The sequence below is a fragment of the Triturus cristatus genome, chromosome 3_1 (genome assembly GCF_964204655.1).
Source record: "Triturus cristatus chromosome 3_1, aTriCri1.1, whole genome shotgun sequence".
NCBI lineage: Eukaryota > Metazoa > Chordata > Amphibia > Caudata > Salamandridae > Triturus > Triturus cristatus.
The window spans coordinates 384942485-384959010 of NC_140583.1; positions in this window are offsets into that span (position 1 = coordinate 384942485).

Consider the following 16526-nt stretch of genomic DNA (forward strand, 5'->3'; position numbering starts at 1 on the left):
CGCAGGCTTGCCGCTACGCAGCAGGATCACCCAGGTAATGCGGCGGTGGCACACTTCGGCTTCTCTTGCGCAGAAGCAGTGGCACTTCAGGCAATACAAAGCAGGTGATTTCGAGCTGGTGACTCACAGAAAAACCAACACAGGAGGTGCTGGACAGTTGGAGCACTTCTGGTGGCCATATAGAGTTTTTGTAAATGCCTCACAGTAGATGTTGGTTTGCAGACAGTGCTCAATCTGAGCACACAGAAGACTTTGATGGCCCTGAGTCTTCCACAGCAGGGGGCAATCCAACAAGCTCTTGGAGTTCCTCTGGAATTTCGATGCAGAGGGCAGGTTCCATTCTCCCTCACTGCAAAGCTAGCAGACAACAGGCCAACACAGCAGAGCACAGTGCAAAGTGGTAGTCCCTCCTGCCAGAACAGCATTCAGCAGGCAGCAGGCCAAGACAGCAAAGCAAGTGACAAAGTGGCAGTCCCTCCTGGCAGCGTGACTCCTCATAGTTGCAGAGTCTCCTCAAGACCCCAAAGTGAACTCATTTGGGGTTGTCAAAGGTCAAGTACTGATACCAAAATGTGTGTTTGAAGTGGGGGAGACTTCACATGAACCCCTTCAAGCGCACAAGGACTCCTTTCAGCCTAGCACTGGCTCCAGATGATCAGTAGGGGGTAAATCAGCACTTTGTGTGAGGGCAGCACACAACTTACACAAATGTAAAGTTTGAATGACCTCTCCCAGCCCAGGAGGACCATCAGTAAGCAGATACATTCAGATATATCCCTGTAACACTCAGCCCTTCCTGTGAGATGGCAGTCTGGAAAGTATGCCCAAGCTGTAGCTGTCAACCAGGCCCAGACGTGGATTCAGAAACAGGCAGAGGCACAGAGTGGTTAAAGTAAGAAAATGGCAACTTTCTAAAAGTGGCATTTTCAGACCTGCAATTTAGAAACCAAGCGTAACTAAACAATGTGTTTTTAAATTGTGAGTCCAGAGAAGACCAAACTCCAATTTTCCATCTGCTCCAAATGTGAAATTAACCTTAAAAGATGTTTTAAGGCAATCCCCATGTCAACCGGCAATCCCCAAGTTAACCTATGGAATAGATAGGCCATGCAGTAGGGAAAAGTTAACACTTTTTCACTACCAGGACAAGTAAAACTCAAACGTACATATCCTACGTTTTAAGTACACTGCACCCTGCCCTTGGAGCAACCTATGTCCTTCCTTAGGAACGACTTACATGTAATACAAGGAAAGGTTTGGGTCTGGCAAGGTTGAAATGACAGTTTAAAACTGCACACACAGGCTTTGCAATGACAGGCCTGAGCCATTTTTAAAGGGCTACTGAGTGGGTGGCACAATCTGTGCTGCAGGCCCACTAAGCAAACACAAAGAGATGATGGGCGGAGCGCTGAGCTTTTCAGACACTCACCACCAGTCAGAGGTATGGGTTGAATCAACCATCGTTCTTTAGCTCACTTTGCCACACCAATTCAGGCCTACAATGAGCATTTATAAAGCCCTGGACACATATAGTGCACTTTGTTAGTGACTTCCAAGTACGTTAAATAAGCCAATTGTGAATAAGTCAATGTTATTGTGTTTAGAGTACAAAGCATATGCACTTTAGCACTGGTTAGCAGTGGTAAAAGCAGAGAATCCTAAAGATGAGGTCAGAAAAAAGGGGGGAGGAAGGACAAAGGCTTGGGATGATGCTGCAGAAATGGCCAGGTTCAACTAGTGGCATGCCCCTGATGTTCCAGGAGAGTAGTTTCAATTCAGTAGGAGCCATGGAACAAGTATTGTAGTGTGTGTACACCTAAAACTACATCCCAAGGTTCCAATCCCTCCTCCCCTCAGGCAGACGGCAATTCCACCCTCAGAACCCATAAAAAAATACTAAGATCCCCAAGTTCTCCAACTCCAGGGTGGACTGACAATGGTCAGCTGACCAAACTCAAATAGAACAATGCAGAGAAACATATGCCATGGGCACATCACCAAACAAACGAGGACAAGAGCCTGTTTCGGGTGGATGAGCAATTAGATCAACCCATTTGCTGGCATCTGTTTGGAGGGGCTGGCATGGAAGAACAGGGTGCAAGTGCCCTCCAAAGAACATCAAATGTTCGCACCATGGGATACAGCACCCCCACCCCATGAGACACCAAGCATCCAAGGCAAGCCGGAGATCTCAAACTTACAACTCCACCAGGCGGCCCCAGAGGGACCTACACAACAGCAAAGTCAAGCTACCCTGCATTTCAATAAACCAGAGCCAAACAGCCATAGCGAAGACATACAGTGAACCATAAGCCTTCCGACAAACAAATAACACACATAGCAAGGGTTATCACACCCCCCACCACAACCACCCTACAACCAGCCATAGCAGCATTCAATTCAAGTCATAGGCAGATCGAGAGAGTAGCTAGGGCAAGTTCAAATGGTCTTCTGAGGGGACATCAGAGGCAGAGTCCACAGAATGTGTGTTGGAGGTGGATCCCACTTCAGAGTCTGACTGATGTTCTTATGTGATGTCTGACGCTGCCGCTCTATCTATGTCCTCCTGAGCCCATGTTCTGCCATGCACCATGACCGAAGTCGATCTACCACATCTCTGTTTCAATCTCCTATGGGGAGGATGTGCTCACACATGCGCCCCAATTGCAGAGCCCATCATCTTACTATTGTCGAACCACTCCCATGTGTCAGTCGGGGTCAGAAATATGTGTGTCATTCAGTTCAGCACTACATGCAACTTGGCGGGAAACAGTAAGTAATACGGGACTGTCGCACCCCTCAATGCACGTTTGAACTCTAGTAAGGATACTCTTTTGGCCTGAACGCCACGGTGAAGTCTGGGAACAAAGGATATCACGGTTTCTATAATACAATAACTGGGCTGCTATTAGTCATTGGGGTGCCCGGAGACAGGGAGACCTGCAGGCACCCGCTGTGCACTGCCCAATGTAAAGAACGAAGACGGTACCGAAGGAGCCACAATTCCATTCCTCAAAGTAGGCAACCATGTCAACACTCTCAGTGCCCTCAGACAACCCCACAATGTGCATGTTATTTCTTTTGTTATTGGCTTTGGCATCTACATCTCTATTTTCCAGTATCTTCACATGACCATTCAGGTCTGTTAGCTGAGTTTCCAACAATTACAGAGCTGGTTCAGTTTCCCCCACTGCTATTTCCATTTCCATAACTCTGTGAGTTTGCGGTGGTCAACCCTCATGAGACCTACCTCTTCTGCAACAGATCTTATTTGCAACTGTAAAGAGGTCTTCAAAGCAGCAATCACCACCAGGCTTTTATACTGTACATGTTGCAGTTCTGGAGGTATTTGATGCGGGTCGGTACCCACAGGCACACCATCCGTCATGGAGGGCCCTGGCGGTGCAGGGATGTGCCCACTTCCTTGCCCTTAATTTTGCCTATCTTAACCATTCAGGTGTGGAAAACGTGACTGATTCCACCTGGGTATGTAGAGGGTGCGCCAGGGGCGGACACCAGCAGGGTCCTCCTGGTTTGTCTCCACCTGACATCCCAGGTATGACCCCTCCATTGATAAATGAGCAGCGCACTTCTTACCACTACAGGGCCTGTGCCACCAGTTTCCTCTGCTAGGATACAAATGAGATACACACTGCCAGTGGCCAGCAGAATCAGTGCTGTCCCACAGCAGCTTAGTCGCTATGCAGGCAACAATTCCCAAAATGCAGTATCCAGTGAGAATCACATATGGAGGTCTCTTCGCAGGGGCACAAAAGCACAATCAACCAGGAGAGAAACCCCACAGTCAGCCTCCTTCACATAGGATAGCCACCTGAAGTGAGCAATGCGCAGACATGCATTTGGGAAAGAGGATGAGTGAACCAGGATATACTCAAAAGTCTACAGGTCATGACCATGCGCTCCAAACCAAAACTACAAAAACGACATTCCCTCTAGACCTAAATTACTTTTGTTTGCGGCTTCTCAAAGCTCAAACATGGAGCATAGAAAACATTATCCTCCACACAGAGTAATTACTTATTCTTACATTATTTAATTCATTTGTATCCTTTTTTCTTTTAGTATTTCACATTATATTTTTTTATATATATATCTTTTCAATTATTTTCATAATATTTTACAAAGATGTAACTGTCATCTTTATTCAAGTAATGCTGTACATATGATACAATTAATCTCAGCACCTGTGCAGTCACAGCTGACTGCATAATATCGATATAATTCAACACACCCCCACATACACTCACACCTCTCTCAGCTCTACAAACATATCCCTTGCACACAGTACATGTACCATCAACAATGGTTGCATTAATCCCTACAATATGCCAAGTCATGTGAAACCTACTTGTGTACCCTGTGATATTAGGCCTGTAGTCGTAACTCTGTACTTCAGCATCCCCCTAGCAACTAGTCTGTGTGCCTGACCCTGACCCTATCTTAGGGGTATATTATCAAGCCAGGCGATAAAATTATCGCCGCTTTGGCGGCAGCAAACTGCCGCTAAAACGGCGATAATGGGCTTGATAATATGCTCTATAGAATTCAAATTGAAGCCCATGTTAGATGTCCTTCACATCTAACATGGGCTTCAATTGGAATTCCATAGAGCATATTATCAAGCCCATTATCACCGTTTTAGCGGCAGTTTTCTGCCGCTAGATCAGAGATAATTTTATCGCCTGGCTTCATAATATGCCCCCAAGTACCTTATATACCTTTCTTATGCATGATGTTCTATGGAGCGAGAAGGGTCTAACACATGGGCAGCTCCTATGTCATTTAAAATAAAATTGAACAATGCTTCTTATTCACTATGTCGTTACGTGTGTAAGTACACTGCTACATGTCTTCCTTATTTCCATAAAGTAATCTTTCCTTGTGCCACAGTTCTACTACCATGTTCATAAATACGGTCTGCTTCAGAGGATAAGAATTGTCATTCTCTCCTTGTCTAATGTCTAATTTAAACATTTTTAAACACACATGCATTAACTGTGCCAGTCAAACAAGTTAGCTTGACTAGTTATTGCCCTTATGCCACTCATTCTAACATTTAAAATGCATTAATGAACAGTGATTTTGTTAGCATGCAACCAGGCCGGTGTCATTGGTAACATAAATAGATTAAGTAGCCATACTCCTCACATCACCCTGCTTTACAGGCCCACAGGCAATGTGTAGTGGGGGTTGGCTACCCACTGGGCTTAATGGACGGGCTAGCAAAAGTTAAACCTCAACTGGACATGGTTGAATACATGTGCAGTGAAGTATAGCAGCCTGTTGATGCGAGTGCAGGGCGTTGTTGACCACTCCTACAACACACAGCTGATGGCCATTCGTAGTGGCGTTTGGCTGTCAATTGGTTTGGGCTAAGGCTCTCTGAAGGCCAGTCACTGCTGTAAACCCCCACTAGACTAGACTAGACTAGACAACAGGCCTTACCCAGACTAGACCACAAGCCTTACCCAGACTAGAGCACAGGCCTTACCCAGACTAGACCACAGGCCTTACCCAGACTAGAGCACAGGCCTTACCCAGACTAGAGCACAGGCCTTACGCAGACTAGAGCACAGGCCTTACGCAGACTAGACCACAGGCCTTACCCAGTAGGGTTTGACTGCCCCCTGGCGTGGATGCAGGGCCTGATTGAAAGCCATGCCCTGAATCCAAGCACTGCCTTTGCCATGCCCTGCAGGGGTTGATTGTGATGAGGAGCTCAGATTCATTAATGCTAGGGAGTCAAATTGCAGAAAAGGGAAAGTTCTTAATATACGGTATCTACCAATAATCATCAATATTAAGGAGAGGCTTGAATCACTCATCACATTTGCAGATGTATTTAATAGCCAATACAATCATAACGGAATACAAACGTAAGTCAGTTAATGAAATTAGCATAATCAAATACCAAGGATCCAACAGCTGAAGTGAACGTCTTTTGCGAGCTGGCATAGATTCTGCTAAACAAATCCAACTAAAGACCTGACATCCCCAAAAGACATGTCTTTTTACAATGTTTTCAGACAATGCAAGCATACAAATTCATGGCATGATGTTACGTAAATGGGCTGAACTAGTTTATGTTACTTTTGAAAGCAACCAATCGTAAAACTCGTTAGTAGGCAAACACTAAAGGCATTGCCTACTTCCAAATGAGTTTGATTGATTAAACAAATGCATGATCTTACTACTGAGAGTAAATGAACATCAAATGAAACATTGCACATTAAGCTTCTTCTGCACATTTAGTCAACAAGTTTAACACATACAAACCATTTTTGCTTCTGAATTAAAATGAATTTTGAAGGAGAACACGCACATTAACCTCGTGCTTAGCAAAATAATTGTAAACTTTCCGAACTGCTGCAAACTTTCTGTTAAAGTAGTCTAATGTCGCATAGTCAATCAATCAATCAATCACGAAATTTGTAGAGCGCGCTACTCACCCGAGCGGGTCTTAAGGCGCTGGGGGGATGGGGGGGGGGGCTGCTACTGCTCGAAGAGCCAGGTCTTGAGGTGCTTCCTGAAGGAGAGGTGGTCCTGGGTCATATAGTCATAGCAACCTAGGATAAGCGAACATTTTATTTACAAAACAACACTTCAACAGTTGCACAGGATGACAACAGAGAATACCATTAAAAAATACAAAGGTTCACTGAAAACTTTGTTATGGGGCAGTTATGGTTTCTTGTTATAAGGCAGTAATGTCTGTTAAAAAGCCATATAAATTCAGTGAAAAGGAACTGCAGTTAAAGTGAGTTATTGTTTCGAAACATAAGCAAATAAACAGAGTTTGCTCGGCCATGTTCCCCTATGCAAACCATAACTCGCGCTCTGCTTGTGGTCATGATATCCCTGGTGACATTTCAAATGACATCATTGATGACATTATAAATACATTATCGATGCGATAACATATGACACCATCATTTACATCATTGAGGATCTCACCATTGCAGAGTGTATGCATGCTCATCAAGCAAGCACAAGTAATTAAGTTTGAGGATTTTGTGAAAAATATTTAGACTGATTATTTTATTTTAGGGAATTTATAGCGCACACTCCTACCCGAAAGGGTCTTACGGCGCTGATTTACTTTAGTGCTTCAGTAGATTTTTAATAAAAAACATTAAAGGAATGTTGAAACAGTATTTGATAAAATTATATTGTAAGTCGCTCTTTGCGGGTGATGTATGTGATATATTCCGAAAATATATCACATGCCTTTGGGTGCATGCCAGCTTTTTCCTTGTTTCAATTATTTGTAATGTGAAACACAGGGGAAAGCATCATAAGAAATAGATAAAATTGTTTAGAAAGAAAAAAAAATCAATTTTGGTGTAATTCCCGTGATGACATTAATTTGGTAAGAGCCCTGGTACATGACCCAATCATAAACCTATATTGAGCAGGCACAGACAACAGAACAATTCATTGTCAATTGCAGTGTGCAATCGCACTTGTTTGCCACCTGCAGAAGTGCCTCATAGCTCGTGTGGAAACCGACTAATGAGTGCCTGATTGAAGTTTTGACTTCTATTACTCCAGCCAAGGCCAGAGCAATTGTCTAGGTAGGAATGTCCTGCGCAAACCCCCAGAGTGTATTCCTCGGAGGATGAGCAGGAAGTGCCGGTGGACACAGGAGGTTACAGTAGGCGCCTGACTATCATTTTTGTATTCTGAGCTCGTTCTGGCATTATTGTATCGCCGCCTTAGTCTGCCTACTAATACGGTTCTTATGCCTCAACAACAGACCTCAGCTCAGTAAGGGCCTTTTATTTCGATGACATGATGTGAGATTTAATTGAAGTTGTGGGTGAACTAAACCGGTAGCCAAATTCATTTTTTCCACTGCTGCTCTTGGGAGATAACTTGATAAATGTTTTTATCAGTATTGCAAATATTGTCTTAGTAGCATTATAAAAATTTCGTTTCTCTGTTGCCATTGTTCTTTTCCTGCATAAATGCAGATCGTGCTGTGCACATCAGCATCCTGCGGTAGGCAGAAATGATGATTTTTGGGGGGGAGGAAGTGCCCCGAAAAATCCAAACTCATTATGTTGTGAAAGTGCAAAAAATAAACAAATCACTGAAATGGCAGCAGTTTTCAAAATAAAGAGCTTTTACTGCATAGGAATTACATTTTCAAAAAGGAATTCAGAAAATAGATGGCAGTTGAAGGAAACAAATTCATGTTTATTGCTTTAGGGATTTTAATGGAAAAAGCATAACATATATTTATTAAAAAAATATATCTTAAAAGACAGCCGCACAATCGATGGGCAATTCTCTGCCCTACAAACGTAACAGTTCACAAAGAGTAGAGGAAGGAATTATAAACTGAATAATTGCTGAAAGTCTATATTAAATAGCGCCATGCGTGAATTGAAGCTTATAATGTCAATACGTATATTAGGAAAGCTAACATACACATATGCAAAAAAAGCCCGCATGAAATGAGCAAGAGCACATGAGCACTTAACTGCAATAATATAAATCAGCTAATCTAATGATAGGTAACCTTTTCTTGGGCAGTAAGAAAGGAAGAAACTGCTGCAAAAATAGGAAAACAGACCATACACACTCCAGCCACAGCCACGCAGGACAAGTTGACACTCAAACTATTCAGGGTTCTTCCTTCAACCAGAAACATTCCAAATAGAACGTCCCACTCTAGAGAACGATGGGTGAGCATTTGGAGCAAACCATTAGAAGAATAATCTACAACATGAACATACAAATCAGTTACAATACCACATACCTCTTAGCAAACAAAAAAACCAGATGAAGCAGAAGGTAAATAAAAGCTGTGGTTTTTGCATTACATGGCAAGCTAGTGACAAGTCATGGGGGACATGTAAGGCACTTATTCAGACCTTTTCAGCCATAGGAACTCACTTTTATAGGGTAGAGATGAACATTGTTTGGCCCTTAAACCATAAGAAAGCTTTACCTGGTGTGGTAGACCATGTCACTATGTACTCTGAGGCTATATATAAGGAACATATCCTTTTTGCAGGATCAGTTAAAAAATTGTCCCAAACTGTTTGCTAGGTGTTGGTGGCTTTTCAACTATGAAGTGCAATGGGCTCTGCTAACAAGGGTGCAGTGTATGTGCTCTGACCCCTCAAAGTGTATGACAATTGGCTCATCTCTGATTGGCATCTTTAACTTAACTATAAGATCAGATCATGTACATAGTACAATGTGTAAGGACTAGTAAGTCAGATGTCACGAGTGGACTGCCACCATTGCTGTGACAATGTAAAAACATGGTTCTAGGTCACCCACTGCAACCTTGTTGGGCAGCGTTTAGACGGATAATTCAACATTGCGCATTAAACCCGTTTGCCATGTCCAAAACTCTCATTTCAGTATTTTTAAGTCAGCCATAAGGCAGGTCTTAAAAACCCATAAGGCAGGGTGCACAGTATTAAAAAAAGAAGGACAGCTTTCTTTTATGTTTTACATGTACTGACAGTAAACACTTCCCATTGTTATTTTTTCTGTAGCAGGGCTGCTAGCCCTCTTCTCTAACATTGAGTTATACTAGCCCACCAGCTAAGTGCTAACTTACAGTCTGGTCCACCAAACATAGTACTCCAACTTATCAAATTAATTATTGAATTAAATCTGACTCATTGATGAAGTTAGATTTAAAGTAACTTTTAATATTAAGGAGAATACATCACTTTCTTGCACTAAAGTTCTACTTTCTGTTTTCTGAGTGACTACAGCAGTTGTCACCTGAGCCAACCTGCCATGAGGGGTGAATGGCTCACTGGGTAAGGGAGCAATAAGTCTGTTGGTGGGAGGAAGTGTGATCTCCTCTTGACTGGATGACTTAGGGTTGCTGCCAAGGGAGTAGCCAGAAATTAAAATACCCCCACTGTGAACTAAGCATCTGATGGCACTAAGCAAATCAAGCAAGTGAATCCATCCCTCCCTAGAAGAGTGCCTTCATCCGTGTATCTATCTATTCATCCTTTCACCCTTCTATCCACCACAGACATCCACTATTTCACCTTTACATGCTGTCATTCATCATTCATCATTCAAATTCAAACTAATCTTTATTTAATTTTGTCATAGAAAACCATACAACCATATACAAAGCATGTGGAGTAGTGTGGCTCACTGATTAGAGGTGGCAGACCCGGAAGCAGAGGACGGCCCGGGACCAGGGTTCAATTCCCGACGCGGCAGGGTCGTGAACCAGAGCCAGCGGACTCGATAATTCTCGCCTCGGTGCCCACTCTAACCAGGGATCACACTCGGCAACTCTGGGCATTAGCTTGCCTCATCTCCACAACGGCCCCCCACATTCGCCGGGGATGCCTGGTTTCACCTTGGAGATACCCAGGAGGGACCATCTCACAGGGATAGCCAGGACGGGTTCCCCAGCTGTCTACAGCGCCACAACGCCTTGGCAGCAGTGCGCTTTACAAAAAACACATACATACATACATACATACATAAAGAACATATCATTCAATATTAAAAAACATTATATATGTAAGAGATAAAAACAACAGGCACTTTTATAACACTGTGGAATATTCATATTATGAGAGACTTTCTGCATCTAATCACAGCACTACAAAACATTGTTATAATATAGCATATATAATCTATAGGTGAGGTCCGTAAAAATAGAAAAGCAGGTCGACATTCTCTAAAACCATAGAACCTCAATATCGGTAAAATCCAACACTTTCCTGTTCACTATAAAACTTACAGAAGAAAACAGTGTGCATTGTTGTCTGTAGTGACACATCATTACAGTGATATTTACATAGACATTGTGACCAATTGTTTATCACTGGGACACTGACCAGGCAGTTAAATATACTCATCCTGAAATGCGTTAAAACAAATCTGCCTTGAATATTGTCACCATTTTTTAAATATGGATGCATATCATAGATGATCACCGTTAGAAATGGGGGTCTCTCATTGGCAATGGTTTGCACCTTTGTCAAAGTATGGACCCTTGCTTCTAGTCATGGTAAGGGAGTTACGCCCTTAGACAAACCCTGCTCAACCCCTTGGTAGCTTGGCATGAGCAGGCAGGCTTATCTCTGAGGCAGTGTGTAAAGCATTTGTGCACCCAAACAGTAATGCAGTGAAAACCCTACAAATGGACACCACACAAGTTTAGAAAAATAAGTAATCTTTTCTAAACCAAACAAGACCGAAATGACAAAAATCCAATATACAGTTATCAAGATGTGACTTTTAAAAGTTAAAGACAGATCTGTCCACAGCAAACTATAGATGCGGCACTTTTAACACAAAGTACCTTGGATGCGTCAAAATCATAAACAAAAAAAGCTGCAGGGAAGGTGATGCAGCAGTTCCTTACGTACAGGGAAGGTCATGCGTCGCTTCCTTGCTCTAAGGGGAGGTGATGCATCTGTTCCTTACTGAAGAGGAGGTGATGCATCGGTTTCTTACTGCGCGGGGAGGTGATTCGACAGTTTCTCACTGCGGCCCCGGCATTGCTGTAGACTTGGCATCCCGGTGCGATGCGTGGCAATTCGGGAGGCATCGTCTCTCGATGCAGCGGTGTCAATAACGTTACATTGATCTCTTCAGCCATGGTCCCTCGATGCATTGGCTCATGCAGTCGCACAGCAGGGCCTGCATTGGAGTCGGGCGGTGATCTCAGACTTCAGAGATTGGGGCAAGAGACTCGGCGTGTGGCAACTTCTCCAGCTATAGGCCGACGCTGTGTCTGTTTCTTCAGCAGCACGGTGGCGAAGCATGGAAATTCTTTCTGCACAGCAGTGTTGTTTCGGAAACGGGTGCGGATGCGTCACACTTCTTTAGTTGCTTCTCTTATCCCAGCTCCCAGCAGCAGGAACAACCTCCAGAGGCCCAACACAGGAACAGGCATCACCTGGCAGGTCAGAGCTCCAGGCAAGGAAGTTCAGGGGAGCTGGTGGTGAAGTCATTGTGTCCCTGAGACTTCAGAACAGGAGGCAAACTCTACTTCAAGCCCTTGGAGACCTTCTTCAAGCAAGATACACAGCACACAGCAAGGTTTTTGTCCTCTCCTTGTCAGAAACAGCAACTGCATGCCAACCCCAGACAGCACACAACAAAGGGGCAGTACTTTCCCTTCAACTTTCCCAGCTCTTTCCTTGGCAGAGTTTTTTTGAGTCCAGAAGTATGTGGGTGGTAGGGACCTTAGATGCCTTCTTATTGCGGGCAGAATCAGCCCTCATTAACGAGATAAAGCTTACTGAGCGAAGGTTATCCCTCGCGCTCCTACTTTCGCAGAGCAGACTTTCTTTAACTCCTGCAATGCCTGATTCTTTGGTGGTATCAAACCATGCGCTCATCTGCTAGCTCTCTTGCAAACAGACAGGCACCAGACAAGAGTAGTTCCAATAACATTACGCCTAGTAGTGTTGATATCCCAGCCTGTACTGGTCAGTCCCCCATAAGAGCAAGTTCTTCCATGCCTCCAAGCATTGGGAGGTTAGAGAAAAGGGAGATACAGTCAACAAGTCTCCCAGTCATAGACCTGCCACCGGAATCTACTCCCTATGTAGTGGTTTTGGGGAGTGTTCCTTCTCTCCCCGAGGGGCTAGTGAGGATTAAGGGCAGCTGAAAAATAAATTAACTCATTGGTTTGCACACAACACCGTTTTGGGTGCCTGCATGGCTAAAAACAGGGCTGAGCTGGATTGGGAGTTCGTGAAAAATGGGCACGGGTAACTGTGTCATTGTAAACTTTGATAACCCCCATATTGCGGGCAGGATCCTTTCCAGGGACACCTGTTATGCTCCTTTCAATTCTGGATCTGTCATCAGGACCTTTCCACTGGGCTACTTTTATAAACTAGTCCCTTCTAGGGATATGTATTATAATATCCCTATGGCAGCTCCTCGAGGTGGGTGGTCAAATAGTTCAGCACCTAGGCAACAGCCTACTTCCATGGTCTATTCATCTTCTGAAATAGTTGGTCACTCTGGTGTCTGCCCTTTCCCTAGAATTTAATAACACATTTTCTGCTCTCTCTGGGCTGGAGGAGTGTGATTGACTAAGGTTCCCTACACCCTCTGGTAATGAGCCTGCTGTACATACTCAATCCCCAGCAGAGGTAGCTGAGAGGAGCATAGGGGAGATATCCAATAATTTCATATCTTGGAACATTGCAGGGATGGCAAATAAGCTCCAAGACCCATTATGGGTGCAATTTGTGAAGCAATTCCCTGTAATTAGCTTCCAAGAAACATGGTCGGTGGATTGCGATCTATTTCTGGAAGGTTATAAGGCTTTTTTAGTCCCAGCTACTCCGTCAGCGAGTGGAAGACCCAAGGGCGGACTAGCTGTATATATATCTTTAGCGGTCGACTGTCAGATTCAGGTTGTGTCGACCACAAACCCAGGAATACTGACACTGACAGCCAAAAAGGTGGACACTACATGGGGACTTATTAATTTTTACACCTGCCCTTATGGTGTCTGTAATATCACCACCCTGGGTGCATTTATTAGACAGTCTTTTAGTTCTATTCTACATAACCTCATGGTTTTTGGTGATTTCAACATCCATCCGTGTGGAAATCCAGTGCTATCTAGTATATCTGAGTTGGGCTGTCCCTGTATGAAGGGGTTTCATTTTGAACATCATACCTAGGGGGCATTGCTGAATAATTTGATAAATGAGTTGGATATGACAGCCTTGATGTGCTTAACTGCCCCGTACACTATATTTCCTGTGCCATCTTTTAAAGGACGTGGTAGGGGGTCGTTCATAGATTTTATTTTAATCTCCTCTTCCCTACAATCTTTACATCATGGTTTTGATATTGTTGAGAGCGAATATAGTGACCATAACCCACTTTGTGTTCATATGCAGGGCCCATTATCAGCACAAATTGGCAAGGTAACAAGCAGGGGCTCTCTAAGACCAACTGATGGCAAACGACAACTTAAGTGGTCCCAGATCTCCCCAGATAAATTTTATAGTGAAGTAAATGTATTTTGTGCTCCCGAGTTAGCACTATGCACTTCTGCAGGGTCCTCTCCCATTGAAGTAATTGGCGCGTATGAATCCATAGCACGTAAAGTCGGTGAAATCTTAAGTGCCCCGCTGGTAGAATGGCTACTCTCGGCCCCAGATGGTTTGACTCCCATTGCTCTGAGGCGGCAAAAAAGCTGAAGTAAGCCTTGTCAGCCAAACCAAGAAATCAAATTGAGGGACGTGTATGCCGTAAAGAATATAAGTCAGCCTTGGTCACCAGGAAGGGTGCCCTGGAGGAGGAGGCGTGGAGGGAGCTGATTGACTCAAGCACTCTCAGGAACAGTTCTAGATTCTGGAGTGTCGCGTGAATCGCCCCCTTTTTGGTCAGGTAGCGGGGGGGGCTTTAGATTTGTATATCACTGAGGAGGAATGGGTGCTCTATTTTAAATCTATGTTTGACAGCCCTATGGAGCATACTTGCCAAGAAGATCGGGATGTAAATGTCCCTGTAATGATTTTTGAAAAGGGTGAGGTTAAGGCAGGCATTGCAGGGCTATCCACCAACAAAGCACCAGGCCCAGATGGTATTTCTCCGGACCAGTTTAAGTCTGACCCTTCGTTCTGGGCTTCGGTACTGGAGGCTGTGTTTAACGCAGCTGCAAAGAACGGTTGTCCTCAGTCTTGGGCCTCTTCCACCATAGTTCCTGTTTTTAAGAAGGGTGACAGGAATAGTACCCACTGTTACAGGCCCATCTCCCTCCTCGACTCAGTGGTTAAGGTTGTAGGACGTATTTCCTTGCAGAGACTATCCACATGGGTGGAGGAGCACAAGATCCTGTCGGATGTCCAGTTTGGATTTCGGTCGTGACGCTCTACCGTTGCTCAGTGTCTTAATTTATCCATGTTACTGAGCAAAGATACTGTTGCCCGCCCCGGTACTGTCTACCTTGCCTTCATGGATCTGTCCTCTGCATTTGACTGCGTCAACAGGACTAAATTATGGCAGTCCATGAGGGCAACGGGGTGGATATATTAATTGTTAATTTTTTTTTTAGAGGATATGCATAAGTCAACCAAGGCTAATGTCAGGTTTTCTCAGGACCTTCAGTTCACCAGGGACCTTGAGACAAAGAGGAGAGTACGGCAAGGGTGCATTCTGGCTCCATTCTTATTTAATCTTTACATTAATGATCTGGATACTACATTAAGAGCCACTGGGGTTGATTACCCGTGCATAGGGCGACGTGGCAAACCTGCCCTGCTTTACGGGGACGATATCGTCCTTATATCTAGGACTGCAATAGGTTTGCAATCTCTACTAACATCATTCTCTAGATTCATGGCGGACTAGGATTTGGCAATAAATAATTCCAAATCTTACATAATGCAAGTGGGGCAACGACCCCAAAAAAGTTTTCAATTCAGTGTTGGCTCTGCTAAAATCCCCCGCACTAATGTTTTTTCTTATTTAGGGGTTCTCTTTGACGATCATTTAAAATGGGGTTCACTAATTTTGAGGAAAAAGGGGGACCTGGCCCGGGTGAATGTGGCAATTTTAAATTTTGCTGCAAAAATAGGGAAGAAACCAATTGTAGCCATGCTGAAAGTATATCAAGCCAAAGGCATGACCATAGCTAGCTATGTTAGTGAAATCTGGGGACACATTGCTGCGGATTCCCTCCAGGTGGCTGAGAATGACTTCTGAAGTGCATGTTGTGTGTTCCGCACAGAATATTTAACCTAGCGTTCCATGAGGAATTGGGGGTCCCTTACCTAAGTGATGTCCTTGCGCTGCGCCCTTTGGTGTTTTGGTTGAGGTGCTGGTTGAACAAAGAGTTAACTCTTAACCATTTAATTTTAAGAGAGTGTATGTCCCTTGATAATGCATCTCAAATTCCCTGGCTTAATTACATTAAAAGCAGCCTTGAAGGGGTAGGGCGCGCTGATCTATTTTGTAACCCTGAATCCATTGTTAAGAAGGACGTGGAATTAATTAGGGTAGCTTTCTTAACCTTAAGGAAGTTGGACAGGGAAGCGCAGGAGATGTTGAAACCAAGTGTTAGTACGTTTTTAATGCTCAAAACAATTCCGAAAACGGAACCTTATCTAATGAGGTTCCTATCAATACACGAGAGGTTCTTATTAACTAGGTTTCGGATGAACCTTTTTCACCTTTTGCTAGCCAGGCCTAAGGGATACTGTAGAGGTCAAGTGCTAGCTCCCTGTATCTGCGACGGACAGTCTCCACAGGATCTGCTGCATTTTATCTTTTTATGTAAGTTTTATGAAACCCCTCGAAGGCATTTCTTGGTTCCTATTTTAAAAAGAATGAATTTTATTCAGGCCCGTCTTTCCCTAATGTATCTTCAATTGTTGAAAGGGGACTGCATTATTTTTCTAGTGGGGTTTTTAAAATCTACTGTGAAATCCGGGGCCTGTATGGATGTTTAAACAATGGATGACCTATGTAGGATCTATTAGTTTAAAAGACCTAGCGTGCGCCATAAAGTAAATAAAATGGAA